The 26,318-nt window shown below is 51.2% G+C and overlaps 1 protein-coding gene across 6 annotated transcripts in view; it reads left to right on the top strand.

Moving 5' to 3' along the window:
- Positions 1-6,673: 6,673 nt before the first annotated feature.
- Positions 6,674-26,318, top strand: part of GTF2IRD1 (GTF2I repeat domain containing 1) — a 61,104-nt gene continuing 41,459 nt past the window's right edge. For 5 of the 6 annotated variants that reach the window (XM_033519000.1, XM_033518997.1, XM_019008621.2 and 2 more), the window contains exon 1: positions 6,674-6,733. The gene's annotated coding sequence lies outside the window, so the exon portion shown is untranslated. Of the gene's footprint in view, positions 6,734-24,370; positions 24,460-26,318 lie in introns of those variants that run through there. The other variant, XM_033518996.1, reaches the window with a different exon arrangement.

Below are 26,318 nucleotides of genomic sequence, written 5' to 3'. Positions count from 1 at the left end.
TTTTGCAGCCAGAACTCCTGCAGCAGCACTTAATCGGAAAAGACAGGTTTTGGGGGCAGGAGGCATTATCCAGTACAGCTGGAAGGAAACAGAATTTTCCGTGGAGCCAGCCCTCCCCCGGGGGGAATATGCAGGGCAGGAAGCAAAGGTCATGAGAACCACATCCCTGCTCAGGGCAGGTGACTGCAGCTGCATCTTATGTGTAGCCCCACACTATAGAATGCCTTAACAGGCATATTTACAATCAAGTGCCCAAGTCCTGTATTTTACAGAGATAATGCTGCACTGCATCCCTTTGTTTGCAGACATCACATTTTGATGCCGTTAATTGTATAGTGAGGATTAATAAAACATGAAGTTTAAAGATGCCTAAATCACAGTGGGGGAGCTGATAATCTCTGCCAACAATAATATTTGCACTTTGTTTTCATCCTAGCATCCAGCCGTGGAGTAAAGCTTGGGCCAGGGAGCAGCACTACTGCTAATGGACTGAAGATCACACAGGGATTCCAGCCTGCGCCTTGGGCATCACTTGGACATCCTTGGGATGCTGTGCCTGTGCCCACAGCTAGACCAGTGATTTCAGGCTGAGTTTACCAGGACTGAGGTAGGGAAGAGACATGAAATGGTCTTTCTGCATATAGAGGTGATATCTCTGCACAGATGTGTCTGTCTGTACACAGATGTGTACTAACAGCATGTGGCCAGCCATGGTCCATGCTCTGAGGACCCACCACCCAAGGGCATGTCCCTTTGGGATGTCCCCTCTGGAAGGGGCAAATGGTCCAGAGCTCTGGTGCTGGAAGATTTGGGAACCACCAAAAGTGTAATTTGGCTTTTGCAGAGTCTGCCTGTGTCCCCCCTCCCTGCTACAGCTCCCAACGCCAATGACCTGGCTTGCTGGGGCACCACAGCCTAGCAGCCCCAGGGCTGAAACTGGGGCTGGGGATGTGCTGCTTCCCTGACAGGGCTCTTTCCTCTCCATCTCTTTGCTGCCTAGCAAGCACCCTTGTCAAAATAGCTTATTTCATTCCAGAACAAAGTTACCTGAATACATTTGGAAGTTGTACTGCACTATCAGGGTAATCAGAATTTAATTTGATGCAGTCAAGGCTCTAAAAAGATGTTATCAAGAAGAACATCAAAGCTGGATTCCTGCACTTGGAAAGGCAACCAGAATGCTTAGTCCAGATTTCTCATTTTATTGGAGGCTTTCAAAATATCAGTCTAAATAACAAAAAAATATTACTGAGAGTATTTGCAAATTAATGTCTTTTGTAGATGAACAAAGGCCCACTTCCTTTGCATGTCAGGGACAGTCTCTTATTAAATCCTGCTAATTATACCATTTGTTGTGTCTAATAATTTCTGCACTTGCAGAAATTAAAGCTGAAGCTTATTTTCCTATGGGTTGAACCATGCTGTTCTTTGGAGTCCCAGTCCTGCAAAGTGAGGAAGCTTCCACTCAAGAAAGGGAGACCCTCTGATTTTGGCAATGGGTGAGGGGACCTGGGCTGTTTTTTGCCTGTGTCTCTGTTATATGCTTGGGACCTTTTATCATTCCCAGCTCTTGGAATAGCTGATGAAAAGCTACAACTCTTCCTAATGAATTCAATTGTATGACAATTCCAGGTTTTATTTTCAAAGTACATCTTAAGGAAGAAAGGTGCCTCTGGGTCTTTTGAGTGCCAGGAAAGTTGAAAATGTGACCAAAAGGTGACCCTGGAGATGGGATTCTCCTTTTGGGGAGGTTTTATTTGATGTGGTGTGAAAATGTGTTAGAGCACCAGTTGGTGCTGGGGCAGGGGATGGTGGAGCAGTAAGCTTGACCATTTTCACTTCAAACACCATGATTTCTGTGCCAAGCTCAGGCCATTGGCTGCCCAGTGTATGTCGAGCTGGTTGCAGGGGTGAGTGATGGTAGCCACTGCAGCCATCAACCCCCTCTACTCCTTTAGCTCCTGTTTCTGCAGAGGCTGATCCCAAATGCCATCATGCCCCTGCAGAGGGGACACAGGAGACAGCCCCAAACCCAACTTTATCCCTCAGAAATGTGTCGAGGAAGCTTAGGGGGAAAGGAGGTTCAGTCAACTTCGTTAGGGAAATAGTATGGATCTTGTGTTCAAACCTTTGAAGTGTTAATTAAAAAGAATTATGCAAAGGAGCAAGGATTTGAAACATTCATTTGAATCTCAATAAGGCATCTGTATTAAAAATAGCAGCGGGATCAACTACAGATACAGCAGTTTTGGAGCAAAACGACCCTGGCATCCTTGGTTCTGCTGGGTAGAGCATTCCTGCCTGCTCCCTGCCCTGGATGGGTGCTGCAGAGCAGAGCACAGCACAGGGAAAATATTTTGTGCCTAATATTTAAAGATCTTGAGAGCATTTCACTTAAAAAAGACCCAGCGGGGTCTGGCACGGCTCTTAGATGTAGAGCATGGGTAGGTAGAGCAGATGTGTGGGTTGGTATGGTGGGTGCAGAACTGGGACTGCTCCAGAGGCACCAGTGTGGGGCACTGGACACCTCATGCAGACCAGACCTCAACCCTCCCCCCAGCACAGTCCCTTCCAGAGAAAACTGAGAGAAAGTGCTTCTCCAGCCCGTCTCTTAATTAAAACCCCCAGCATGTTCTGGCCCTTGCTCATTCCAACAAGAAGAATCCAGGGTATTAATTACCAGATCAGTGGATAACATCGTTACGTTTACTTTTGTACTGTGCGGACCCTGGGGGAATGTCGGTGCCTCCTGCCCTTGGTATCAGTGCTGCAAGGGCACGAGTGGGTGGGTGCCCAGCCTGCACTGAGGGTTGTGCCAGGCTGGCAGCACCACTGGGCTACCAGCACCAAGACCCCAAGCCTGCAGAGAACTGACACCCTTAGCTCATTCCCAGCATGGCAGCAGGCGGATGGTGGGGGCATGGGGCCTTCAGAGGTGATGGCTTAGCCAGGAAAACTGCCAGGGGCCTGCAATCAAGGGCTGAAAGCAGCCTTGAAGGGGAGAGCAAGGAGCTTTGCTGGGGCTGCAGTCCCACGGGAAAGGTGACATGAGGAAAAGCGGGAGCCACACTGCGAAATTCTGCAATGATTTCAAAGGCTGAGGCTGTAACCTCAGCTGCGGATTTGATTAAAAATGGATGAATAACAGCCTGACCTTGGGCAGGGCTCAGGCAGGCACACCCCCTAGACCATGTCAGGAGGAGGTGATGCTCTCAGCCAAAACCTGGTGTGTGGATAACCCTGATGCTTGCATTTCCACCTCACAGAGAGGGATTTCCATGGGTTGGGACTCACCTGTCCCTTTACAATGCCTGAGGTGTGCAGAGGGGAACCCAAAGCCAAAGGCTGGGTTGTTGGGTTCCCCTGGGGTTTTGCTGATACTTGGGTGGGTGTGTGCAGGATTCTCCATCCCCTGAACTCCTGAGCCAAAACCAACCCCAGGGCCATCAGCTTAGGAAAGGGCTCTTTACTCCTGCCAGGTAACATGAGGGTCAGAACGATGGGGGAAGTCAGAATGTGGAAATCTCCCTGCTCTGCTCTCCAGGACACTGTTCAGAAGCTCTGCTTCAGTAGCACTTCACTCTCCATAGCACAAAAATAATTCAATGGACAGCTTGAATTGAAAAAAACCTTTTTTTCTGTTGCACTGGAGCAAATCCTTTGAGCAGTACAGCTTGAAAAAACAGCAGGGCTGTGGGCACTTGGTGGGCAATGAGGTGTGTGAGGTGCAGGTAGGCAGAGCAAAATCTTGTTCTTCCAAGTGGAAATGATGGCTGGAGAAGCTCTTTCCCCCTCCACAAATCTCAAAGCCTCCCACCCCGTTATGCAGATCCCAGTATTTTCTCCTCTAGGCTTTTTTTTGTGTGTGGTTTTTGCGTCTCCCAGCCCTGCTCTGGGTGATGCCAGGCCCCTGCAGCCACACTGCTCACCAGAGACCTGCCTGGGAATATGAGTTGGGGGTAGGCTTCCAGAAACGTCCTGCTCTTTGATCTATAATTTAAAAACCATTTTGTTTTGTCTTGGTCGCTTTCACCAGCAATTTGCTATAGCAAAAGAACACAATACCCCTTCAGGAAGAAGAAATATACTCATTCTTTCAATTAAATTTCTCCTGACTTTACTAAAACTTCTCCCCTGTTCCCTCTTCTGAAGAAGCAGCTTTTCTCTTTTTTTTAATTTTATTTTTGTGATCTCCAATTCCACCGAGACAGAAAAAATCAGCATATCAGAGAAAACAACAATCCTTGTGATGCCCAGCAGTCATTAATTAACAAATTATATAAAAAAAAGAGTTCTGCAGATAGGATTGTTTCCTGGTGATGTTGCCTTTTCTTTTGTTGGCACTGTGACAAGGAAGTTCTTTATTGCTGAGATAGAGCAGATTAAACCATCCCTGTCACAGTGGACAGCTTTGTGTGGTTCATTCTTTTGGCCCCCAAATAAAACATCCTGTCCCAAATTTTACCCTGTTGTGACAGGTTTCCTCCTTGGTGGGAAAGAGATGCAAGGGTACGTTTGAGCCATAGCATCTGTCCCTCAGCTGCACCAGGTGTCCTCTTCCTCAGCATGAGCATCCCCAGATGGTGGGGGGCTGAGCTGAGCTAACCTGAGTGGATTCAGTTGCAGTGGAACATCTGTGGAACATCTGTAGTCCCACCAGGTCCACCTCCTCCCTGAAGACCACAGCCTCAAGTGGCAACAGCCCCAGGAGATCTCAAGTGGCCCTGCTCTTCTTCCCACCATCTGCCATGGGCACTGGGGGGCCACAGAGCAGGGGATGTGCACAGCCACAGCACAGGGAGGTGGCATCAAAATACACTTTTTTTTCACCTTCTTTTTATTAATCATGCAGATTTCCCCACTCAGGGGCCACAGGCATGGGCGGACAGTGTACCAGGGGAAGTGACAGAGGGCACCAGCAAAAGCAGGACATGGAAATCTGCCTGTTCTGCACAGGCAGCTCCCCCATACTGTTCCTGGTGACCTAGTTAAATTAATTTTGGTGGGTGGTTGTTTTTCTGGTGGGGTGGTGTCTTAATTAGCCAAAAGATGCCCTGATTTCTTTCTTCACAGTAAGATCTGTCATTTAATTTGTCAGCTAGTGTGTTCTCATGCACCATTCATGGTTCCAGGCACCACAGGTATGAATTAGGGACCAGCTCTGACCACCCCAGTGGGACCTGTCTTGCCCTGAGTATTCCAACTGGAAACTGGGATTTGCTATAAGCCTGGGAAGCCCTCAGCCTATGGCTGTGAGTGCAATGAGTTTGCCAGACTTGATGACATGGGGAATGACATGAGGTGCTGGGTGCTTGCATGTTGCTCAACAGCACAGAAAAAAACCCCTTCTATGCTCCTCCAGAAACTGGAAAAAGAGTGTTTCCTCTTAAAATGTTTTCCTCTCTCCGTGGCCCTGGAAAGGGGAGATAATGGAGCAGCTGCCTAACACATACTTCCAGGGAAAAGTGTCAGTACTTCTAAAACTTCAGAGGTTAAAATATCGTCAAGTTATTTTTAGTAGTTTTTCATTCATTTTAATTGGTCAACATGCAGCAAGGAACTCAGAAAAGCATCATTTACTCCTGGTGGGTTGCTTTCCCCATGCTGAGCCATGCTGTGCTGAGCCAAGGCGTGCAGACCTGAGCTGTGCAGGCACGGACTGTGCTGAGCTGAGCTGTGCCTCTGAAGCAGCTCTCTGACAGGCTGAGAGAGATGGGGCTGCTCAGCCTGGAGAAGGTTCTGAGGAGACCCCAGAGAACTCAAGAGACACTTCCAGTGTCTAAAGGGGCTCCAGGAGAGCTGGAGAGGGATTTTGAGCAAGGGCCTGGAGAGAAAGGACAGAGGGGAATGGCTCCACACTGCCAGAGAGCAGGGAAGAATTTCGTCTCTGTGAGAGTGGCAGGGCCCTGGCACAGGGTGCCCAGAGAAGCTGTGGCTGCTCCATCCCTGGAAGTGTTCAAGGCCAGGTTGGATGGGGGCTTGGAGCAACCTAGTCTAGTGGAAGATGTTCCTCCCCATGACAGGGGGGCTGGAACAAGACGGTCTTTGAGGTCCTTTCCAACCCCAACCATGACGTGATGCTATAATTCCATGCCATGCCATGTCCCGACGGACCGAGCCACGCCAAGAGGTGCCAATCCACACGATGCCATGTCAAACCCAGCGGTGCCAGCACCAACAGGTGGCGACAGGCACCCGCGGCACCCCCAGGACCAGCCGCGCCGGGGACGCGCCGGGGACGCGCCCGCGTGGCCCCGGTACGCCTTGGCGCGTCCCCGCCGCGGCGTGAAAGGACTTCGCAGAGCTCACCCCCGCCTTCACAAGCCCCCCCCTCTCCGTTTTCGGGCTGGTTAATCCCGTGTGGAAAGGGCAGCCAATGGATGCGGCCGTTGCGCGGGGTTGGGATTAGCGGCGGGGCGAATGGCTGGCACTTTTACTGGGATTACAGAACAAAGAACTGCTCTCCCTGCCCGATTTGGGGTGGGGGGGGGAGGGAAAAAAAAAAACAACAAAACAAGACACCCCCACTCGGGTTCTTTTCATTCCTTTAGGCCCCTGTCGGGTTGTACCGGCTCCGCCCGGGAAGCGGCGGGGGGGGGGGGGGGGGCCCCCCCCCCCCCCCCCCCCCCCCCCCCCCCCCCCCCCCCCCCCCCCCCCCCCCCCCCCCCCCCCCCCGCCGCTCCCGCGCAGCCTCGCCGGGGGAGGCAGCAGCGCCGCGCCCCAACCGCCCGCGGTAAGGAAAAGTTTTGGCCTCCCCTCCCCTCTTGACGGGTCCCCTCTCCATCCCCAGTCACGGCCCTGGGGGAGCCGCGGCCGGGGGCGTGCGGGGGTGGTAGGTGCGATGGGGCGCAGGGGGATATTGAGGCTGGGGGGATGCTGGGGGGTGATAGGGCTGGGGGTGGTGGGGATAGGGCTAAGGGATGCGAGGGGGCATCAAGATTCGGGGGATGATCGGGAGTGTTAGGGCTGGAGGTGTGCAGGGTAGCTCTAGGGATCCTGGGGGAGGGTGGTGCTGAGGGATGCAGCGCAGGACGTTAGGGCTCGGGGTGAGTGCTGCGAGATGCAGAGGGGCAGCAAGGCTGCTGTAGGGGTGATGCGGCTGCACGGGTGCTGAACCACGGCAAGGCACGGGGGATGTCAGTGGGCAGTGGGGTTGCTGGGGGGATGATAGAGGTTGAGGGGAGCAGTCGGGCGGGGGGGCATGCCGGGCTCTTCAGGGCTGAGGGATGCTGGGGGCAATAGGGCTGCTGGGGGGAAGGTAGGGCTGGGGGATTCAGGGGGACATTAGGGCTGCTGGGGGTTGATAGGGCTGTGGGGGGTGCAGTGTGGCATCAAGGCTTGGGGGGTGTTGGGGAGCAATAGGGTTGCTGAGGGGGATGCTGAAATTATTAGGGCTGGAGGGATGCTGGGGGAGGAATGCCAGGCTCATTAGTGTGGGAGAGTTCAGGCGGGTGATAGGAATACTGGGAGCTGATGGTGTTGGGGGTTGCTGCAGGGCAGTAGTGCTGGGGGAGGGCATTAGGATTGGGGGGTGCTGTAGGGCAGTAGAGCTTGGGAGGAATTCTGGAGGTATTAGGGTCGGGAAGGATATTGAAGATGTAGGGCTTGGAGATGCTGGGGATATTAGAGCTGATGGGGGTGTTGAGCTCATTAGGGCTGGTGGGGGGAATGCTGGTGTTGATGATGGGCCTTGGGATTGGTGGGGTCCATGGGGGCTGTGAGGGCATTAGGAGTTGGAGGTGATAGTGCTGCAGAGGGGGTGCAGAGAGCAGCAGAGCTGGGGAGCGCTGGGTAGGGGATGTCAGGCTGGCCCTCAGTGCGCAGCACCTCGGTGGTGGCCCACATCGTGAAGGCAGCTCCAGGACCACCGCTTGCCCTGGTTGCGTTGGACGATGCCAGGCAGGAAGGGGAGCTGGAAGCAGGGCTCTGCCAGAGCTTGTCTCCTCTTTGCTGGTGTGGGGATTGGCAGCAGTGCTGCTGGAAATAGAAACACGGTGTTGAGCTGATGAAGCACTTGGGGCTTCGTCTGGACTGGTCACTGGCCTTGTCACTGTGGCCTGAAGGAACAGGCATCCTCTACAGGGGCAAGTGGAGGATTTTCGTTGCCAAGGGATGAATGTGATAGGGAGAAAGTTGCTCCCTGAGGAGGAGGTGCCCTTGTCCTTCCAGCGTGTGGGACTGGCAGTGGGTTTATCTGGGATAAGCTGTAAATTGGAGTGATCCTATTAATGCATCTTGTGCAGGAGCGAGCCTTGGGCCCAGTGATGCTGTGCAGGTAATCCTGGGTGTTTGTGGTGGGCTCTGGGCACAGCCAGGCGAGGGCACTTTGGGAGGTGATGGTGCCACTGAGCACCATGGCAGAGTCATGGCATTAGGTGCTGTGGGCACTTTGGGGTTGGTCACCCAGCCTACTGCCACATCTGTCACCTGTCAGTGTGCAGGCTGTGGATGTTGGGGACATCAGTGTGCAGCCTTGCTTAACAGGAGCCCTCTCCTTCAGGGTGTCTGCTCTTCGTGCTGCTCCCACTGAAGGAGCTGTCGGAAGTGCTGCAGCTGGGGAATAATTTTGTGGATGTGAGAGCCTTTAATTCCACAGAGCCCCCAACAATTCATCCATACCCATTAAACTGGTTGTTGCCCATCTGAGCCCACAGAATATCCTTCTGTGGGAACTGCTGCAGCACTCCTTCTGAAATGAGAAAGCAATATGGGGACCACCAGGATGAGACCTGACCCTGCTGGCAGCCAGCAGGGGCTGGGGTGCTGAAGGCCGTGTCCCAGAGCCTGTGCTGCAGCCCCTGCAGGCGGAGCAGCAAGCCCTGGCACAGCAGCACGTGCTGCCATTGGAGCAATGTCAGCAGCCGGGCGCGAGTCAGGATCGTGTGGCAGGGCAGTGTGGTTTTATGAACAGCCGTGGGTCCCCTGCTCTTTAACCCTGCAGGACCAGAGTCTCTGTGACCACCAGTGGCAGTGGCCACTAAGGGACAGGGTGCCTTGCTTTGGGGCTGTGCCACTAGTCTTCCCATGCACCCTGGCTCTCCAAGCTGGCATGGCCTCTCAAAGCCACATTTTTGGGGTGACACCTGCCAGGGATGTATCTCCACTCTGTGGACAGGAGAAAGGATTGGGCAGCTGCCCTCACATGGTGCTTGCAGAAAGCCGAGGAATGATGCCAGGGATATGCTCTTGTGGCCACTGCTGCCTGCTTCTGCTGTCCCTCCTGAGAGGGCTTTCCCATCTCTGGAGGAGCTGCTGGTGTTGCCACTGGTCGCTGCTCACACAGGTTTGCTAATGAGAAGCTGGGACAGGTGAGTAGGAAGCATGCTCAAGGACAACCTGGCTCTCATCTCTGCCTGGATGAGACACAGTGCTCTTACTGGCAGCCCAGCCCTTTCATGAGAACCTTGCATGTCCTTGCATGGGGCAGGAGGTGACAAGAAAGGTGGGCTTTGGGGCCAGCACAGAGGGTACAGGTCTGGCTGTCCCACATGGTGTGCGTCGCATATAACTGGAGTGATGCCCTGCTTAAAGGAAGGAGAAAAATACCAAACCCCCAAAGTCCCAGTCCAAAACATGACCTCTGGCTACTGGAGTTAATGGGGGATTCCCGTCTGCTTCTCCCACAGGAAATAGCTCAGATTTTTTTTGGCAATTATCAATGCCCTGTACTTCCTTCAGGAATTTTGTCAGCATCACCCCAGCAGCCAGGCTGGAGGAATGCATAGGGACTCCAGCTGGATGTTTGCTGCAGGGCTGACCCCTGGGGTGGGTGCAGGGCTTGGTGCTGGCTGTGCCCATCTTGGGCAGTGGTGTTGGGGCATGGTTATTCTGTGTGCTGCCAGCACCCATTTGCAGATGACTGTGGTGAGTGGAGGTGGAGGTTCCTCATGGAAGAAAATGTATGAATGGATCCTGCTGCTCCAGAGTGACTGGGCTGAGGTGCCAGTGGTATGTGATGGTTTGGGGAAGGGGATGATGAGCAGGCGAGGGGCTGTGTTACTGTTCTTGCTTTGCTCCTCCAGCCACGTGTATGGCTGTGTTAACACCTTACTGGTGATGACAAAACTTCTTCAAGGCTTTGAACGGGGAGCAGAGGTTTGCCACCACCAGAGACATTCTCAAGGAGGAGGAGAGGAAAGGACCTATTGGGAGCCCCTTCCGAGATGGAGATAGCTATCTGTGAGCTAAATATGTGTTTATTGGCTTGTTCCTTGGGAAGAGCCCAGCTGGAAGCTATGGGGAAGGGCGGCTGGTGTCCATCTGGATTGTGGGGCTGGGGACAGAGAGCAGCCCTGGCTGGAGGTTTGCAGAGGAGGTGGCAGCACTTTGCAGACTGAAGTGAAGCTTCCCAGGACTTTGCTCTGCCCTGTGGCAGCCCTGTCCCTTCACAGGGCGTGTACAGTTTACACTTCTTGAAATGTTATCTTTAAAAAGCAGTCAAGAGCTGCAGGAAGCTTCAGGTGGGCTTTAGGAATTGTGGCCATGGGGATTTCTGGATTGCCATTTTGATGCTTCATTTCTTGGTACAGCCCCCTTGGATGAATTTGCTTCAGTCCTGAAAGTGGTGAAGCAGTGGCCTGGGGTGTTTCTGCCAGAGAGACCCCCCCCAAATCAGCTGGGGCATGTGGGACCACCTCATGTCCCATCCTGGCACAGGAGCTGCTGCCAAACACCACCTTAGGAACTTACCTAGAACACAGCAATGCTCTCCTTGCTGTGGGAGCAAGTGAAAACATCCCGTGAGGTGGGATACTGCGGAGAAAAGCACTGGGTACATGGATCCCCTCCTTGGGAGCAGATTGTGCTGAGCAGTATTTACATTCATCCATGCAAACAGCTTCGGTTGGAGTTTCCTGGCTTCACGTTGTCTTGTCTCTGCTCTGTGCTGGTCTAGCTGGTTTTAAAAGATAATTAATCTTGGTGGAATGAGTAGGGGACCGGCAAGGAGCATCACTGCTGCTGCATGGCCATGTGAACATCATCGTCCTTTGCCAGTGTGTCCCTCCTCAAAGCCAATCTCCACCTCTTATGAGGGCTGAGATGTCCATCTTCATTTTCTTTAAATCTCTAACATCAAACAGAGCAAGTGCCAGTGGGTAGGTTGGTGTGGACCCAGGATGGGTCCTGGAAATATGCCATCTAGTATCCACCTGCATGTCTGAGACTTCTGCCCCAGGAGATTGAAGAGACAAGCCCAGATGCCTCCTGCCCATGGGTGACATCCCCTATGGGGTGTGCTGGGGTCTCGCAGTGCCCCTGAGCCATCCAAGTGGGTGCAAAGGCTTGTGGTGAGCACCACAGATCTGTTGTTGATCTGTTCCCACAGCCCCAAAGGCAGATTAAGACCTGAGAGCCCAGAGGGTGCTTTGAGGTATAGATCTCTCTGGAGATGGCAGGGAAGAAGACTGGTGGACAGTATGTTTTTAACCATTTTTAATTCTTGGATAATTTCTTGAACTGTTTGGTGATGTGTGTGGATGCTGGTCGCTGCCAGGGTTGTGTGTCCTGCTTGGCTTGGATGTACCCTGGAGGAGAAACCTCACCCTGCATTGGATGCACAGAGGTTGCACAGATTTACATGCTTCTGAGAGAAAAACACAGTGCCTGGGCCTTCATGGCCAGCAGCAGCCTTTTCAGTCCCACTTCCAATCCCTGGATGAGGCAGGAGGGATACATGGGATCCTGACCATGGGTTGTGTCAGTGGCCATATAGGAGCCCTTGGCTTCCTTCTCTCTTGCTAAAGAAAAAAAAAAGGCAAAAAACAAACAAAAACCTTCAAAGCTTTTCAACAGGTAACTGTGGTTTGGAAGAACATAGAAGCAGTTGGTCTGGCTTAGGGAAAACTTATAGAGTGGGAGTCTTCCAGAGAAAGATGACACTGGTAAATGAAAACACTGCAGTGGGTGAGAAAAATCTCCATGGTTTTAAATGGTTGCTGTGCTGGAGGATGCTTCACCCACCTTTAAAGGGATGAGTGCATCTCTCTGCCCAGGTTTTGGCAGAGATTGCTGTCTTTAGCTCCAGCTGTGTCTGTGTGGATGTGTCTCCTGCCTGGGAAGGCACCTACTCCTCAGTGCCTGAGAGAGGTGACCTTGTCTTGAGGCACTGGCTGCCAGGTTGCTCATTTGCTGCTGGGCTCCAACCCGGTAGCACCAGAGGATTGGCCCTGGGCAGTGGAGACAGCTCTGGCCATCACACCAAGCTGGAGGTGTCTGCCTGGAGCTGGGCAGACCTCCCACGATGACAGGACACACAGATGAAAGGGACAAACCCAGCCCTGCTGCTAATTAGCAGCAATCCTTATGCCAGATGTTAACCCTGTCCACTTCCTAGGGGCTCAGCGCCAGGAAGCGTCCGTGGCATGTTGATGGCACGGTGACACCAGGATTGGTGCCAGTGAGGCAGGTGCTGCCCTCCCCTCCCTGCCCACTGCCAGGGAGTGCTGCAGAATGCTGGAAGGTTTTGGATGAGGCTTGAGACAAGCTGCAGGGCTGAGATCCCAGAGGGACATTGGTGATAAGGGTAGGGTTTTCCCTGGATGGGTGCTGCTTGGATTTTCACAAGAGGTACCGTAAAGGATGGGTTGCATTCATGGTAGGGTGAATACTGAGCCCAGTGGGATGGGTATTTTGGCATGTCTCCCCTAGCACTGGCAGGATGAGGCTGTGCCCACTGTGGCTATGCTTTGGGATCTGTTTGAGGCTTCCACCAAAGCTACACTCCTTCCCACTGAGCTGGATTTCTGCCTGTTTCACTCCAGAGTAGGAGACAGGGATGGAAAAACCTGTAGGAAAAGCAGGATTATGTCTCCCTAATTAGTAGGGGCCTGATTATAATTTCTTCCCAGAGCTCTGGTAATGATTAAATATGTGGGAATTATCTTTTATTATTTGTATTGCATTATTATTTAGAAGGCTGGGACCCTGTTTGCTGTGCAGACAGGGAATGACAGTCCTTGCCAGGAGGAACGCTGTCTCTGGCGTCCTGGTCTGGGTAGATTGGGGGTTGAGCTCTGTGTGCCCGTGGCATTACCCAAATTGCTACAGCAACTCCCCACCCCGGCACTTAAAAGAATTTAAAGCATTGAATTGTATGTCTTTTTGCTTGCATGTGACTCACATCTGTTTTAGTATGGGGAAAAAAGAAATTAGTGTATTAGTGTGACCTCTAAAATCATGATTTACATAGAGATTTTAAATCACATATATATATATATCTATGTTTTTCGCACCAGGATTGTCAAAACCCAGGCATTGGCCACTGCTTTAAGATGCTCTGGCTTTATTGTTGGAGGGCTACAATAAAGCAATCTTGTTAGGTAAACATAATGATGTTACGAGCCACCATCTGCTGAAGAGCTGCTGCAGGGAGCAGTGGGAGCTGCCTGCTGTACTGCTGCTCCCCTGCTACTTCCTGCTGGCTGGTGTCAGATGTGTCCTAGGAGAAACACCAGTGGCTGGTATGGATGGAGAAAGGGCTTTTTCTTATGGCTTCCTCCCTCTTAATCAGCTGGGATATGAGCTGTGGAACCCTTCCAACTGGTGAGGAGCAATTCCCACTGGAGCGTAGTGAGGCTGTTGAGGTGATGGCAGGGTCATTGGCAGGTTTCCCAAAAACTGGGCCACCACATTGCTGAGCTGTGGACACCCAGATATGTGGGAATGCTCTGGCCTCTGAGGACACCCCAAGATGCCACCAGGTCCCTGAGTCCCACAGAATCATCCTTGCTCCTACCTGAGCAGTGGGACGACACCATCCTCGTGGCAGCAGGGACCCCCATGACACTCTGGGTGCAGACTTGCAATCACTGGCATGAAGGATTGCACTTGGTCAGCAAAATATGTGAGGAACTTTGCTTGTTTAAAATGCCTTTGGGGGTTTGGGTCTTAAATAAACATCCTGGTTGGGGTTTAGGTTGGAGGTTTTCATCCTGGGAAAGGCAGGCATGGGGGGAAGGGAGCTGCACCAGTGCCCCGAGCCTGCATGCACCTTCTGACAAAGTTAAAAATTGGCTTCATTAGAAGAGGATCACTGGAAATAAATTGCTCTGCACCCTTTAGGGGAATTGCTGGGCTGTAATTTCATCTTGTCTTTCTGGGGAAAAATTCCCAAAACCCTTTAAGTGAAATTACAGCATTTTACCCTCAGCTAGAGTTTGGTATTTTTGGCCCCCAAAATGTGTTGACTTCCATATCTCCAGATGAAGTTCATCCAAGATTTTGAATCATGGAACCATAGAATGGCTTGGGTTGGAAGGAACATTAAAGATCATCATGTTCCAGCCCCCTGCCATGGACAGGGACACTTTCCACTGTCGCAGGTTGTTCCAAGCCTCATCCAACCTGGCCTTAGACACTTCCAGGGATGGGGCAGCCACAGCTGCTCTGGGCAGCCTGTCCCATCAGAGGTGGGGGTTAGCTGGGGTTCACTGCATGTGCCAGTCCCCTGCCAGCCCTGCCCCACAGCTCCTTGGCAGATGCCAGGCTGGGAAAGGACCATGCTGGGCATCAGGACCCTTGTGGAACAGCATGGGCCAAGCAGTGCCCCAGTGCTGTTTACTACAGATCCACAGGCAGAGGTGAGTGGGTGGTGACCTTTAACAGGACATTAAACATGTATTAAACCTGTCAGAATTAGTGTCAGGCTGGTTTAGTTTTTCCTGTTTGTTTGTTTAAAATGAGAGGGAAGAAAAAAAACATTTAAGAGGGACAAGCATGACTGGTGTCATGAGGTGATCAACCTGATGCATCCCTTCCCATATGAGCCCTCAGAGTGAAGACCTGGCTCTGGGATGGACCCAGCATCCCCCTGTTCCCTTCCCACAGCTCCTTGCTGGATCCTGCTGTGTCCATTCCCCCACCTTCATCTGTACCCCTCAAATACTTATTGGTTAGGTGGGCTAATTTTTCCTCCCACCTGTCTAAAGGTTTATTCCTTTGGAGGATGGAAAAGTGAGATCAGCCCCTCACTGGTGCTGTCTTCCTACAGCCGCCCACCACCCTCCCTGTCTGAAGATTATGTGCTCTCTTGAAAACTTCTTTGTTTCCCCACATTTTCTGTTGTAATTTATGTACAATACCACTGCTTGTTGAAAAACAAGTTCTTTATCTCTGTGGGAATTACACCTGCAGAAATCCAGCCCTATTGCTGCCTGCATGAGGCTCTACATGATAAAAGACAAGTCCAGCACCACTCCTGTAATGCAAATGTTTCCTCTATTTTCACATCTGGCAAGGGTGATGCTTGGCTCCCCTCTGCACCTCACCTCAGTGCTCTCTGAACACCAGCTGCTTGGGTTGGGGCTTGAACCCAAATAAATTTTCTCCCCCCCTTTATTTATTTCTCTCTCCCCTAGCAGCATAGAATCCTTGAATATATATTTTTTTTTCCTTTTGGTTAATTTTTTTTTATTTTTTTTCTGCAAGCAAAATGCATATTTCAACACTTGCTGACCTTTGGGTGCACCATGGACCATGGTGCAGATGGACAGAGCAGAGAGTGTGTCCCACAGGGCCTGGGGTGCCTGTGGTCAAGGCTGGCAGTGCACTCCTGGAAAGGGCTATTTTTAACTGCTGGGCTGCCATCAATGCACTTGAGCACGTAGGCGTCCTTTATTATTTTAAACATGATCATTCAAAACAATGTGGAATTGTCTCTGCTGTGGGGAACTGCTCTGGATGCTGCAGAATATGGCTTTTGCTGTTGTGGGGTCTCATCCTTGTCCAGACTGGATGGACTTTGCTGTGGCATTGTCCCCATGGGGCATGGAAGCTGGTGCCTGTTGGCAGCTTGAGCTGGCACTTTGGAAGGTGCAAGACCAGAAGAGCAGAAGGGTTAGGGTTAGGGTTAGGGTTAGGGTTAGGGTTAGGGTTAGGGTTAGGGTTAGGGTTAGAGTTAGGGTTAGGGTTAGGGTTAGGGTTAACCCTAGAAGGGAAAATGTCTCCTGCCAGGGCTGCAGGTGAGGAGAGCAGCAGGAGGATGACTCTTCCTAGCTCTGGCTGATGACTTGCTTGTGCTACATGTGCTGCCCCACATCCCCAATCTCCCTAAACTAAGTGGCAGCCACTGGTGCATACAGCATTGCTTGTCTGTGAGCCAGAACATGTTTCTGGGGTCTCCCTTCTTCCTCCTCCCCATAACACTGTTTGTGCCTGGATCTGGCTGAAGGGTGCCAAGCTGAGTTTATACCCTCAACGTGTGCTCTCTGCCTGAAAGCCATTGTGACACCTATGGAAAACCTCCCAGCAAACACCATTCCTCTCAACCCTGTGTGCTGTGGGTGTGCTCCCCTCTTTACTAACCCGCTTTTCCCAGTGATGCCATGACAGGCATTTAAGCCCAGAACCTTCCTTCCCAGTATGGATTTTGCTTTCTGCTTGAGTCTGTGGAGTGCCACTGGTATTTGGGGTAGTTTAAAGGATGCTGTAGAGAGACAGGCTGCCACTCTGGGGTGCTTTGTGTCCTCAGTAGCAAGTCAATGGACATGGGGGAAGTGTTCATGGGGATGGAGCAGTATCTCTCCTTGGAGGTGCTGATATCCAGGGGGGCTGGTGGTTTGGGGCTATAAGAAACACTCCTTGAAGATGCTGGAGAGATGCAGGATCATACTCCTGGGCAAAGCCTCTTCAGGGTGGCTGGGCTGGTTTCTCATCCCAGTCCCAAATCACTGGCCCTGGGTTGAGGTTAAGGTACTTCTTTCCATCTTGAGGAAAAACAGCATTTTGCTTTGAATCGGTTTTTGGGGCTCTGTCTGGGTCAACAGGTCAAGAGGATGAAGCAGAGTGGCTGAAATAAATCCTATTTAAATATTTACCTGTCCACTATGAAGTAGGTCTGCGTTTACCTGCTCTGGCTGCATGTGGAGTGAAGAGCTGTGCTGAGTGCTCACCTGCTCCCTGGGCACAGCATTTGCACCCTTGCTGCACCCCTTGCCTAATTACTTCCCACCCATTTAAGAGGAACTGATTGAGAAATGAATTCACAATGTCAAGGGCCCAAATGTAGATGCTGTGATCGCTGTGGAGTGGGGATGGATGAGGGTGAGTGTGCTGCTTCCTGCACTTTTGGCTGCAGCAAGGGGTAATTAGGGGTTTTTGGTGTCAGGGTGATTTCATGTTCGAAAATTCTCATTTTGTATCGGTTCCTACAGGTTTTGTAGCATATGAGGCTGTGTGGGTCTTGACAGGGTTTGGGTCTGTGCTCAGCAATGTCCTGAACTGGGGTGATGGAGAGGGTGAGTTGGTTTCTGGTACATCCCCTCATTGCCCACCCCATGGATGATCACATTAGAGGGTTTCCATTTTCCAACTCAACATGCCTGTTTACAAAAACTAAGCTGTGAACCCTAAAAATAAGCCATGTGCTCTCTGCCTTCCCTGTCACAAGGTGGATTTCCTTTACCCAGCCCCCAAAATCTCTTTTTTTGAGACCCACCCTCCATGGTATAAGATCTCATGGAAGTATCACCAACCAGCAGCTAAGTCGGCATCGAGCCACCTCTCACACACACTCCCATGGTTTCATGATGCAGATATATTTATTTTCTGTTATTTATGAGGTGCCTGAGCCAAGCTCCTCGTTTGCCTGGAGGCAAGGAACTGGGGCGCATTATGGCATCTTTGGCACCCCAATCCTGCTCTGGGCACCCCAGGAGATGGTGGGTGCTGGACCTTGGGTGCTTATTTCCCTGCCCTTGCATCTAAAGTAGGCTCTCTGAATTTGGGACGCTGCTTTGTCGGGCGCCAGAGCTGCCGATTAAGGGAAACGTGCCACAAGGCAGGTTTGCTTTGCAGGATTAAAAGCAAATAAATATTTATGCATTATGCAAAGCAGCTCTGATAAGATATGTGTGTCATTGGGAATTTGAAGCAGTTTCAACTTGGCCCTGAGATGAAGGGGTGTGTGTGTTGATGTGGTATGGGGGCTTAAAGGGACGTTTCTTCTCCTGCTGCAGAAAAATAAAAATAGAGAGAGAAAAACAAGGGGTTTCTTGCTTCTTGGGCTGCTCTGGTCTTGGGTTTCACCATCTCCTGCATCCTTATGTCTTTAGCTGCAAAAATGGAGAAGAGCCAGAGAGAGAGAGCAGTGCAGGCAGCATTTTGGATGCAAATATAATGCTGGCCCTGCTCCTAATATTCACTGTGTTTACATGTAAATGCAAACAACTGTTGACTTAGTTTCAATAGATAATGTATTTCATAACACAATGGAAATGAGAATTAAGCTGGAATTTAGCAGGAGGGAACATGTGTTTCTGCAAGACCTTGGGCTCTGCTGGCCCCATGGTACTGGGGGACACCTCTGCCAATGGTTTCCCTGGCTAATCCTTTCCAAAACAGTGTGAGCAGGACAAGGGTGGGGCTGGGTGGCTGCAGGTTCAGGGAGCTGAGCTGACCCACTGGTGAACAGGGGTTCCTGGGGCTGGGGCTCATCTGGGCCAGTTTCTTCCTGAGAAAGAAGGGCCTTGTGTGCTCTAGGGTGGGTCAAGGTGTCAGGGAAGGGAAATGCTGTCCCAAGCTGCAGTGTTCAAGCCTGAATGATGACAAGTCCTGGGAAGGAGGAGGTATCAACAGCTACGTCACCTTGTCCCGACGTGACTCCAAGCAGAAACACGTGGGAGAGGACCTGGCTTGTTTTCGGGCCAGGTCCTGGCCAGCCCCAAGCCATCCTCGCAGGGCTCCCTGGGGCCAGCCCAGGCAGCCTTTGAGTCAGGGCTGTGATCAGAGCCACTCCCACTGCATCTGCCCTGGGCTGGCACACTCCCCACCCCACTGCAGTCCAAATCCCTCTTGGAGCACCAGGTGAGACACTGGAACCACAGCAAACCCCTCAAGATGCTGTGCTGTCCTGCCCAGGTGAAGGCACTGATGGCTACACACAGCTCCTCAGAGCCCCCAGAGGCAGAGGTGTTGCTGAGGGGATTGCAACCCACAGCTGTCCCTGGATGTGTGTCTGTCCCATCCATCTGTCCCTGTCCCTGGCTAGCTGCCATCAGCACAGCAAGGCTTGTGGTGCTCAGCGTTAAAAACAGCCAAGCCTTTGTGAATCTGGGGGTAATTTATTGGTGTGCACCCATGATGTGTTAGGCATTGGAGAATGTCCCCACAGGAGCTGTGGGGATGGTCACAGTGGTGGGGACAGCTTGGCTGGAGGTGGCATGGCCCCAGCAGCCAGTGGGGTCTCTTGAGCAGGACCTGGTGTTGCTATCCCAGCTGGGATTTGCTCGGGACTGTGGCACCCACAGCCGTTTGTTTGGGTCAGCAGTGACACTGAGCCTTGACAGTCCCGCAGCACCAGTGGGGTTTGCAGGTTTTGGGGTTGGTGTCATGGCCAGAGGCTGCCTGGGGAGGAAATGGGATCCTGGCTGGCGGCACCATCAGTACCTGCCTCACTTGACGGGTCATACCAGGGCGGGTGCGTGCTTGGCTTCACCCAACACTCCTCCATGGCACTGTGAGTCACCTGCCCTGTGCAGGATGCCCAGTTCTGGGCAGCCACTGAGGCTGTGGGTGGTGAGGAGCCTCTACACACGTGCTCCCAGCTCTGGGGCTGGGATGACCCAGCACCTGCTCTCACCTTTGTGACTCATCCCATAAAATAAAATAAGGGAGAAGGGAGTGGGGAGCAGACAGGAGTGGGAGACTCAGGGCATTGGATGCTCCCATCTCTGAGCCTTCTATCATCCCTTTAAAAAACCTTTTTTTTTTTTTTTTTAATGAGTTTATTTATGTATCCAGCCTGGATTAGAAAACAGCCCATCCTGTAACACATGGAGTACTTGGTACTGAGACACCAGTAACCAGAGAGAAATACTAGAGATAAAATTAAACATAATGAGATTATGTGGTATCTCTCTGTCAGGGACCACCTTACGCAGAGCAAACTAATTGCCTGTGCAGAGCAGAAAGTGGGTGATGAGCAGTGTCTGGGAGCTGGGGAGGGGCTGGTGCCGTCAACAGCAGCTTTGCAAAAGAAAAAAGCATTTGGGTTGAGTGCTGAGGAGCAAGATGAGGAGTCCAACAGCATTTGGGGGTCTGGGATGGAGTATCTTCTTCTCAGCCCTTGTGGACTCATTGCCCCCAGCAAAGAGTTGCTGCTGCTAGGTTTTTGTATATTTTCATTTTGTATATTTGAGTAGCCTTTTGCTAAATCATAATTAATAATAATAATAATAAATTAATTAATAATCTGGAGCAGTGTCTGGTTCGATGGACAAGGTGGACATGCCATTTGAGGCAAGAGCCAGGATAGGGCAGTGAGCACTGTTCAGAGAAAGCAAATCCCCTACCAGGTGTGGGGCCAGGGCTGCAACACCAGGAGCATCATATATATGGGATTTTTCCGTAATTTAGTGGGGAAAAAAATATCTTAAAAAAGCAAAAAAACATGTGTCTGTGTAATATAAAATTCAAGTTAGGCTCTTAGTGATTTCATGGAAAACAACAGGCTTTTTATATTGGCTCTTGGGGTAGGAGGAGAGCAGGCTAGAATAAAGATTTACAGTCTTTGGGAGATTAAAGGCCCTTGGTACATTGTTCAAATACCACGAGATTAGTTTCCAAGGAGACGGATACCAGTTGCCATAGGCACCGGGGGCCAGGAATTAGGATTGCGATTTTTTATCCTGATCACGCAACCAGTAGCTGAATGCTGTTAAAACTGGGCTTTAAATAACCCCAGTGTTAGTGTATACACTGCCAAACCACAGGCAGGGAACAGAGTCTGCCTGCCTTCCCCCTGCACCAGCACCCACTCAGGCATGCAATGTGGGACCCAAGTGTTGATGGAGGGGTGCAGGGGGGTACAGGGCTGGGAACCCCGGTTGGTGCAATCCCAAGACCTGCCTTGCAGGTTATCCTATGGCTTCTGAGTTCATTTCACCTCATTTTTTTCACTGGGCAAGGGATTGCCAGAATCTTCTTGCAATAACCAGCAGTCATGGTGGTGCAGGAGCTGAGGGATCATCACAGATTCATGGAATCATGTGGTTTGAAAGGGGCCTTAAAGGTCATCCAGTTCCTCCCCCACCCCTGACATGGGCAAGGACACCCTCCACTAGACCAGTGGGATGTACCAAGGGGTAGAATTATCAGCCTGCTAATTTTGGCTTCCCCATGCCACTTGCTTCTGGGAAGTGCAACCTGAGCCCTGGCGTTTGAGGCGCCGGATCTGCGTCTCTCCTTCTAGGAACTGCCAAGCAGCGTGCTTTGGTACAGGAAGGGGTGCTGAGCTCTCTGATTCAGGCAGAGCTTTGGGGCTGGCCATCCCCCTGGGGAGGGAGGCTTAGCTCTGGGAGCTGTGCAGGCTCCCAGGTCCCTGTGGCTGGGTGGTTCTGCTCACCCACCAGTCACCATGAAGCTCATCTTGGCCTCACCCAAACATTCATGCAGGGCTGCCGGGGCAGGATCCAGCTTTCCATGCACGGTGCTTTCAGCATCCCTCCCTGCTGTAGTGGGAGTGATCCAATTAACACTTTTTTCTCCCTTGTTTTTCTTTAAAATTTCTTTAATAAATGAAGAAGCAGTTGCTGGAAGCAAGAGCTTCTGCGCCTGCCTGCCGTGAGATTGCAGCGTGGAAACTTGTCTGGAGCTGAAAGCAGTGCTGCTGGAGCTCCACAGGCAGAGTGATTCCCCAGCAGCTGCCATGCCATGGAAGTGTTTATCCTGGGGGAGATGAGATACAGCCTCTGAAGGGCACTTGATCCTCTTCTATCTCTCTTTGCACCAGACAGAAGCCTACTGTAATTTTACTGTACTATATTAAGGTATGCACCTAGGCTAGGCTTAAGGAAATCAAGGTGGCAGCAGAATGCAATGCCCTGGTTGGATTCCTGTGGTAGACACTTTTCCCTGTGGGAGCCCCCAGTTTGCTTTTTGCTTCTTTTATAAATGGGACTAAACCACAGCAGGTGCCAGATTATCCAGAGAAGCGAATCCGAGGCAGTGATGCTGGTGAATGCTGTGGTGCCGATGTCTGTGTGAGGAGTTTTTCCAGCAGGTGCCTTGGGATTTGTGGGTAAAATAAAACAGGGAGGGAGGTGTTTGGTCATGAGAGTTTGCTCTGCCCTGTACTACCCACTTGGAAGGAAACAGGCAGGGGAGATATAGGGTTTGGGAGAGCAAACAGAGGAAGCGAGGCAGGAGCTACTACACCGAGCAGTGCCTGCATCCTTACTCTGCTGGTCACTGTCACTGGCCCAGACTGCACCAGAGGGTGTTTGCCCCCCAGCTCTGCTGCTTTCAGTCTTTGGAGAAAGGTGTCACCTTTAAAAGCTGATATCAGCTTGATACCTTTCAATCCTGGAAAAGCTGGCAGCCCACAGCTTGGACAGGAGCACTCTGCTGGGTTAAGAACTGGCTGGGCCCAGAGAGTGCTGTTTGGTATTTGAGAGTTATATTTGTAGGACACAGTAGACCAACAGGAAAAAACAAGTTAATTAGTTTAAACCAAATATGTTTTAGGCCAGTTTGGACAGGGCTTTGAGCACCTGGTCTTGCAGAAAGTGTCTCTGCCCATGGGAGGGGATTGGAATGTGATGGACTTTTAAGGTCCCTTACAAACCAAACTATTCCATAGTTCTGTGATTCAGTATTGGTAGCAAAAACCCTTTGGTAGAAGTCAGTGTAACAAGCAGCAATTGTGAGATGTGCTCCATCCCCCCTGGACATTTAGTTGTTCCCATCTCACAGCATCTCCCACTCTGCACTGGCTTTGGCCCTGGGTAATTCCCAAAAAAGGGTCATTGCCTTGCCTTTTTTTTTGCTGGCAAGGGTGACCCAGAGGAGTGGAAGCAGGGGGTGAGCCAATAATTGAGTCCAGATTTGCAAGTCCTGAATAAATGTTCAGCTTCCCTTGCGGAATGAGATTTTGGGGATTTACGCTGTATCAGGCACAGCAGGGTGAGGGGCAAGGGGAGGATGGTGGTGGAGGCTCTGTTTCAAGGACCATGGCAGTGTGGAAACACCAACTCAGTTAATAAATAAGATGCTGTTGCTTCTGGCTGACATGGGGTTGAAAATCATTGTAAGACTTTGGAAGATAAGGAAGAAGGGGGATGAAAACTCTCCCATTCTTAGCACTGGGAGTACCCTGGAAGTTCACTTTGCATGGGCCAGGGGCATGCTGTGCGAGTTGCTGGATCACATCAACCCCCTCTACTTCTAATAGGACCTGTTTATCATTTGAGGAGTATAATAAAAGCTTTCTGGCAAGAAATCTCCTTTGGGGGGTTGTCACTGGCTTACTGGTGGGGTTTTTTTGACTGTTTTGTTAGCTGCATGGGATTTGGAAATGGTGATGTGGTTGGAGGATGTTTATCTTGGTGAGATGGAAACATTAGAGGGACTGGTGAGGGGATGTGCCTCCTGTGGGTGCAGGCCTGGGGGGGCCCTGGCCCATTCCACAGGAGTTCATGAGCCTCCCAACTGTGCCTGGTTTATCCTTTGCTGCAGCACAGGTGATTCATGAGTGAAACTGCCCCAGGGAAAGTTTCTAATCTTTCCCAGGATTATCAAGGGAGATGTTGTAAGAGCCAAGCAGGAGATGACATCCTGTGCCAGCTGTTGCACAGCACCCTGTTCCCCTGAGATTACTTCGTGGATGAGAAATAATTAAAAAATAATAAAATTTGATAACTAAAAAAAAAACAAACCCTAAAAAATGTAAAAACAATCTGCAAAAAATGTTTGTTTTGACCCTGTGACAGTGGTGTGATGGTCCCTGAGCCAACCTTTGCTCCTGGGGTTGAGGCTGAGTTTGCAGAGGTGTGATGGGGCTGTACCTGGAGCAGGACCCCTGTGGAAGGTGACATTAACCCTTTGGTGGTGTCCCAGGGAGGGATTTCAGTAGGACAGGCACATGGAGCCCCAGGAGGTGGGGCAGGCTGCTCTGCACCCATCCTACCCACCTTGCTCCCTGTTGCCAGCCCAAACTGCTGCAAGAATGGTTTACCCTAGTTTTCCTAAAGAGTTTCCCTTTAATTAGACAAACAACTTCAAGCCTTATGTCTTAATTTGATTTAAATAAGCCTAGCACTTGCTAGTGAAGTTTTCTTTCCTCCCTTTTATTCCACCCTTTTGTAAATCCACTGTCATGCTCTTTGTGACCACAAATGACTAAAAGCTTTACTAGAATATTGTCCCCCCCATCCCTTAAAATCCCATTGTGTTACTTGGGTCATCTTTTTGTTAAGCTTTGGGTTTTTTTTCTTGTTGAGTGATTCTTGCTTTTACTTATTAAACAATCTGCCAGGGGAAAGGGCTTATTTTTGTCCTGGTCTTCTGCAGGATAGGAAGGGGATGCAGGGACCCTGCCCCACTTCCCATTGATGTTATCCCTGTCTTTCCTATTGGTTCCCTCTCTGCAGCCAGATCCAGCTTGTGGCTTTGCTTTTTGCAGCCAAGAGAGGAGCATCTCTTCCCTGGAAGTGCTGATTCCTGTGGGAGGCCGTGGCTGAGCAGGTTGGTGCAGCTAGAGCTCTCTGAGTGGATGCAACCAGCCCTACCAAGGCAGGGACTGGTTCTCCAAAATGCTGCTAGAAGGCAACAGAATGTCCATGTCATAGCAGCTATATTTCATAATAAATAGGGCACTCAGAAACATGTATGGGCATCATGTGTGGAATCTCAAGTTCCCTGCAGAGCTGTGCTCAGGAAGCAGCTGGGGAGCTTGCAGATGAAATGGGCTCTAGTCTGTCTGTCTATCCACCCATGCATGCACAGACTGCAGGGCTGGAGCAAGGCAGATTGCTTCTTGGTGTTGCTGCAGCTTCTTGTGAAGCTGGAGGTGCCTGGCAGAGACCTGTCCCCAACATGGGGACACCAGGGGTGTGTGCCCAGCTGCAAGACCATATGTTCAGTTTCCTGCTTTATTTTCCAAGCTGATGACTGGTTAGGCCAGGTTCTTTCCCTCCCAAGATCATAATGGAGATGTCCATCAGCTTTGTTAGAAAGTGTCAGATGGGTGGAAAAGGATTTTCCTGGGTGACTGTTACTGTGGCCACGGTTCCAGCTCTGCCATCTGCAGGTGCCAGTGGAGCCCCAGCACTGCTTAGCTGCTTTCAAGACCTGGCAACAGCTCTTGGGGGGCACATCCAGAGCAGTTCCCAAAATTCAGTCATTATTGTTTAATGGGATTTGTCTCCCCTCTTCATTAGCTTGTTGCAGATCCTTATAAAAGTTTGCCTGGAGAAGCTGTGGCTGTCCCATCCAGGAAGGGTTTCAAGGCCGGCTTGGTCGGGGCTTGGAGCAACCTGGGATAGTGGAAGGTGTCCCTGCCCATGGCAGGGGATTGGAATGAGATGACCTTTAAGGTTCCTTCCAACCCAAACTGTTCTATGATTCTTTCATAAAGTGTGTGCTCAGGCACCTGCAGAGATGCCAGTGTGGGGGAGCTTGTTATTTTGGGCCAAGTCCCACCATTTTCCTGGTTTTGTGGGGCAGCAGAGCTTTGCTTTGCATTCAAATTCCTTCTGCTTGGACACAGGTACAAACTAGGGCAGGAAGGTGAATTTGGGGATTTGCTGTTGCCTGTAACCCATTTTTCAGTGAGGCTGAGTAGCTTTGGTTATCGACTGAGTGGCAAATTGAGTTATGTGCAGGCAGCTTCATTCATATTCCCCGCCTTCTGCCCATCCAGCCTTGTTAGGGATTCTCTAGCTTTTTTCATCCATCTGCAAGCACATAATTTATGATCTGGTTCAAGTGGCTTATGAGCTAACTTGCCTCCCTTTACTCACAGGATTAAAGCAGGGCTGCCCTCCAGATGGAGGGGCAAGAGCTGGGAGGGGTGTGTTGGGTGCTGGGGGGTGATGCTGTCTCAAGTGTGGGTGTCCCAGCATGGCTGAGACCTTGCTGAGTTTCCCTGCAGCACTGGCATTACCATGAGTTGAGATGGGACATGGACACTGAGGTGCAGAAGCCTGATGCTGTCATTCACTTGTAGCTGGGTCACAGCATTTTTCCCCATTTGGTCGTGAGGGATGGAGATTCTGGGGCTGAGCCTCTTTTCAGATGTGTGGTCCCTTCACACCACCTCATCCTGTTCCTCCTGACACCAAGAGCTGCAGAGTGGGGTGATTTCATTAGGGAATCCCTTGCCATGAGCTGCATCTCTCTCTTGGGGTGAAAGCAGGGCACCCTGTGACTTTGGCCTGTTTCAGGGACACTTTTGGGTGGCAGGCTCTCCTCTTGCCCAGGATTTAGAGCAGGAGGCACAAGGACAGTCAGCACGGTGTCTTGGTGGGGACAGAGCCATCACCCCCTGCTCACAGCTGCCACCAGAGCTTGGGCACAGGAGTGCTCCGTGTCAGCACCACATG

This window comes from Parus major, chromosome 19 (assembly GCF_001522545.3).
Source record: "Parus major isolate Abel chromosome 19, Parus_major1.1, whole genome shotgun sequence".
NCBI classification, from domain to species: domain Eukaryota; kingdom Metazoa; phylum Chordata; class Aves; order Passeriformes; family Paridae; genus Parus; species Parus major.
Note: the sequence above shows the minus strand (reverse complement) of the source record. Positions and strands in the feature narration are given on the sequence as shown.